This window comes from Salvelinus sp. IW2-2015, unplaced genomic scaffold (assembly GCF_002910315.2).
Source record: "Salvelinus sp. IW2-2015 unplaced genomic scaffold, ASM291031v2 Un_scaffold3946, whole genome shotgun sequence".
NCBI classification, from domain to species: domain Eukaryota; kingdom Metazoa; phylum Chordata; class Actinopteri; order Salmoniformes; family Salmonidae; genus Salvelinus; species Salvelinus sp. IW2-2015.
In genome coordinates this window covers 24,417-29,416 of record NW_019945220.1, presented here as the reverse complement: position 1 = coordinate 29,416, position 5,000 = coordinate 24,417, and the positions used below count along the sequence as shown (strand labels likewise).

The 5,000-nt window shown below is 42.4% G+C and overlaps 1 protein-coding gene across 1 annotated transcript in view; it reads left to right on the top strand.

Annotated features, from left to right (window-relative positions):
- LOC112076710 (voltage-dependent P/Q-type calcium channel subunit alpha-1A) overlaps window positions 1-5,000 on the top strand; it is a 19,267-nt gene that overhangs the window by 328 nt on the left and 13,939 nt on the right. The gene's annotated exons all lie outside the window — the stretch shown is intronic.

The following is a 5,000-nucleotide window of genomic DNA, read 5'->3' as shown; positions in this document are numbered from 1 at the left end:
AGAATGTAAATACCTTATTTACATAAGTATTCAGACCCTTTGCTATGAGACTCAAAATTGAGATCAGGTGCATCCTGTTTCCATTGATCATCTTTGATGTTTCTACAACTTGATTGGAGTCCACCTGTGGTAAATTCAATTGATTGGACATGATATGGAAAGGCACACACCTGTCTATATAAGGTCCCACAATTGACAGTGCATGTCAGAGCAAAAAAAACAAGCCGTGAGGTTGAAGGAATTGTCTGTAGAGCTCCGAGACAGGATTTTGTCGAGGCACCGATCTGGGAAGGGTTCCAAACATTTCTGCAGGATTGAAGTTCCCCAAGAACACAGTTGCTTCCATCATTCTTAAATGGAAAAAGTTTAGAACCACCAAGACTCTTCCTAGAGCTGGCCGCCCGGCCAAACTGAGCAATCGGAGGAGAAGGGCTTGGTCAGGGAGGTGACCAAGAACCCGATGGCCACTCTGACAGAGCTCCAGAGTTCCTCTGTAGAGATGGGAGAACGTTCCAGAAGGACAACCATCTCTGCAGCACCCACCAATCAGGCCTTCATGGTAGAGTGGCCAGATGGAAGCCGCTCCTCAGTAAAAGGCACATGACAGACTGCTTGGACTTTGCCAAAAGGCACGTAAAGGCCTCTCAGACAATGAAAAACAAGATTCTCTGGTCTGATGAAACCAAGACTGACCTCTTTGGCCTCAATGCCAAGCGCCACGCCTGGAGGAAACCTGGCACCATCCCCACGGTGAAGCATGGGAGACTAGTCAGGATCGAGGGAAAGATGAACAGAGCAAATTACAGAGAGATCCTTGATGAAAACCTGCTCCAGGGGGCTCAGGACCTCAGACTGGGGTGAAGATTCACCTACCAACAGGACACCAACCCGAAGTACACGCAGGAGTGTCTTCAGGACAAGTCTCTGAATGTCCTTGAGTGGCCCAGCCAGAGCCTGGACTTGAACTCGATCGAACATCTCTGGATAGACCTGAAAATAGCTGTGCAGCTTGAGAGGATCGGCAGCGATTAATGGGAAGAACTCCCCAAATACAGGTGTGCCAAACTTGTAGCGTCATACCAAGAAGACTCAAGGCTGTATCGCTGCCAAAGGTGCTTCAACAAAGTCTGAGTAAAGGGTCTGAATACTTATGTAAATTTAATATATATATTTTTTTTTACATTTGCAAAAATTTATAAAAACCTGTTTTTGCTTTGTCATTATGGGGTATTGTTTCTAGATTGATGAGGGGGGAAAACTATGTAATACATTTTAGAATAAGGCTGTAATGTAACAAAATGTGTAAAAATGAAGGGGTCTGAATACTTTCTGAATGCACTGTATCTATATATCTATATATCTATCTATATTCTATCTATCTATATATCTATCTATATATTCTATCTATATATCTATCTATATTCTATCCATCTATCTATCTATATTATATCTATATGTATTCTATCCATCTATCTATCTATATTATAATCTATCTATAATCTATCTATATTCTGTCTATCTATCTATCTAATTCTGTCTATCTATCTGTCTATCTATCTATATTCTATCCATCTATATATCTATATTCTATCTATATTATATCTATATTATATCTATCTATCTGTCTGTTGCTAGATCTATGGTTATTTCAGTAGTGTCACTATGGGAAGGAATACACTGATACACTGGAAACAGTTGCTACTGCCACACACACACACACACACACACACACACACACACACACACACACACACACACACACACACACACACACACACACACACACACACACACACACACACACACACACACACACACCACACACCACACACACACACACCACACACAGTCATCAGTACTCAGTCTAATGTACACTCCAACACTCTACTCAATCCGACGACACACACTTCAAGACTCAATCTGATGCACACGCCATCTCCCACTCGACCTAAATCTCCGTAGCCACTGACCTAGGCTTCTTCAACTTTAATCACAGTCATCATCAAAAGAGGTACCAAGGTTAAATACACTACAGTAATTATGAGAAGGATGGTTAAATACACTATACGAGTTATGAGAAGGAAGCATGGTTAAATATACTAATTGATCTTCGAGGAGTGGCAAGGTCCCATAAAAGAAAACATACGAAGCATCAGCAAATGTGACAGTGAGTGAAACGACTGAAACGTAATTCCACCCTGATTCCATTCAGAGTCAATGGAAACGAGCTAAGTGGCTACGCGGCAACGCTAGCGGGCAAAGACAGACTACAGCCAGAAGAATGGCATTTTCTTATCATCAYAGACAGTGACAGGAAAATGAAATAGTTTCTACTGAAATTCTGTGGCCCTTTGAAATGTTTGATGTGCCCTTTTGTGTGTGTSTGTTCCATTGTCTGCTGTTTCTGCAAGGAGAAGCAGATTTTACATAAGCCCCTCTAGCTCTTTATAAAAAGTCCTTACCCGGTACTCTATGCCTGTCTTAGTGTTTTTTACACGGAGAACAATAGGTTTAGTCATGTCTTAGAGGGCGTAGGGGATGGGAAGGAGGAGAYGGAGTGTGTGTACATTTCCCTACTATATATTAACCATAATGTATTAAGATACTGTTTATCAAGACTTCATGTTACACAATATTACAGGCTGCATTTACACAGGCAGCCCAATTCTGATCTTTTGACCAATCAGATCAGCTCTTTTGGGCAAAAGATTAGAATTGGGCTGCCTGTGTAAACGCAGCCATAGACACACACATTCAAGGTTCCCATACATCAGATACTAATATCTTTGACTTTGTGGTCGTGATTTAAACAGAGGCACAAACACATTACTCCAACAACTAACCCCCTTCAAACAGTCTTCTAAACGTTGTCACGGTACCAGTATCGCAATACTACGACACCTGATTTTCCATGGCAGGAAGGAAAACAGAAAGCAGACTAAACTCTTTGGTCCTGTAAAATATAGTGTGCTATAGCTTGGAATAGAAACATGTGACTCTGGGTGACATCGTAAGGCTGTTTGTTTCCAACATGAGAAACTTACATTCGTTTTACCAAATTTCTATCCGCATATTAAATGTGCAACCAGAGGGAAAACGAGGAGTGGCAAGGTCCCATAAAGAAAACATACGAAGCATCAGCAAATGTGACAGTGAGTGAAACGACTGAAACGTAATTCCACCCTGATTCCATTCAGAGTCAATGGAAACGAGCTAAGTGGCTACGCGGCAACGCTAGCGGGCAAAGACAGACTACAGCCAGAAGAATGGCATTTTCTTATCATCAAAGACAGTGACAGGAAAATGAAATAGTTTCTACTGAAATTCTGTGGCCCTTTGAAATGTTTGATGTGCCCTTTTGTGTGTGTCTGTTCCATTGTCTGCTGTTTCTGCAAGGAGAAGCAGATTTTACATAAGCCCCTCTAGCTCTTTATAAAAAGTCCTTACCCGGTACTCTATGCCTGTCTTAGTGTTTTTACACGAGAACAATAGGTTTAGTCATGTCTTAGAGGGCGTAGGGGATGGGAAGGAGGAGAGGGGATGTGTGTACATTTCCCTACTATATATTAACCATAATGTATTAAGATACTGTTTACAAGACTTCATGTTACACAATATTACAGGCTGCATTTACACAGGCAGCCCAATTCTGATCTTTTGACCAATCAGATAGCTCTTTTGGGCAAAAGATTAGAATTGGGCTGCCTGTGTAAACGCAGCCATAGACACACACATTCAAGGTTCCATACATCAGATACTAATTCTTTGACTTTGTGGTCGTGATTTAAACAGAGCACAAACACATTACTCCAACAACTAACCCCCTTCAAACAGTCTTCTAAACGTTGTCACGGTACCAGTATCGCAATACTACGACCTGATTTCCATGGCAGGAAGGAAAACAGAAAGCAGACTAAACTCTTTGGTCCTGTAAAATATAGTGTGCTATGCTTGGAATAGAAACATGTGACTCTGGGTGACATCGTAAGGCTGTTTGTTTCCAACATGAGAAACTTACATTCGTTTTACAAAATTTCTATCCGCATATTAAATGTGCAACCAGAGGGAAAACAACTCTAGACCACCTTTACTCCACAACAGAGACGCGTACAAAGCTCTCCCTCGCCCTCCATTTGGCAAATAAGCAAAAATTAAAGCAGGAAGCACCAGTGACTCTGTCAATAAAAAAATGGTCAGATCGTCCCCACAGTGACCCGTAAATACCCAACCAGAAGCCATGGATTACAGGCAACATCCGCACTGAGCTAAAGGCTAGAGCTGCCGCTTTCAAGGAGCGGGACTCTAACCCAGACGCTTAAAAAAATCCCGCTATGCCCTCTGACGAACCATCAAATAAACAAAGTGTCAATACAGGACTAAGATCGAATCGTACTACACCGGCTCCGACGCCCGTCGGATGTGGCAAGGCTTGAAAACCTATTCCCCCTCAGGAGACCGAAAAGATTTGGCATGGGTCCTCAGATCCTCAAAAGGTTCTACAGCTGCATCATCGAGAGCATCCTGACTGGTTGCATCACTGCTGGTATGGCAACTGCTCGGCTCCGACCGGCAGCAGTACCGAGTGCCAAGTCTAGGTCCAACAGGCTTCTAAACAGCTTCTACCCCAACCATAAGACTCCTGAACATCTAATCAAATGGCTACCCACAGACTATTTGCATTGCCCCCCCCCCCCCCCCTTTACTCTGCTGCTACTCTATGTTATTATCTAGTCACTTTAATAACTCTACCTACATGTACATATGGGGCGGCAGGTAGCCTAGTGGTTAGAGCGTTGGATTTGTAACCAAAGGTTGCAAGATCGAATCCCCGAACTGACAAGGTAAAAAAAAATCTAATAATAATAATCTGTCGTTCTGCGCTGACAAGGCAGTTAACCCACTGTTCCTAGGCCGTCATAGAAAATAACAATGTGTTTTTAACTGACTTGCCTAGTTAAATAAAGAAAAAGAAAAAATGACCTCGACTAACCAGTGCCCCC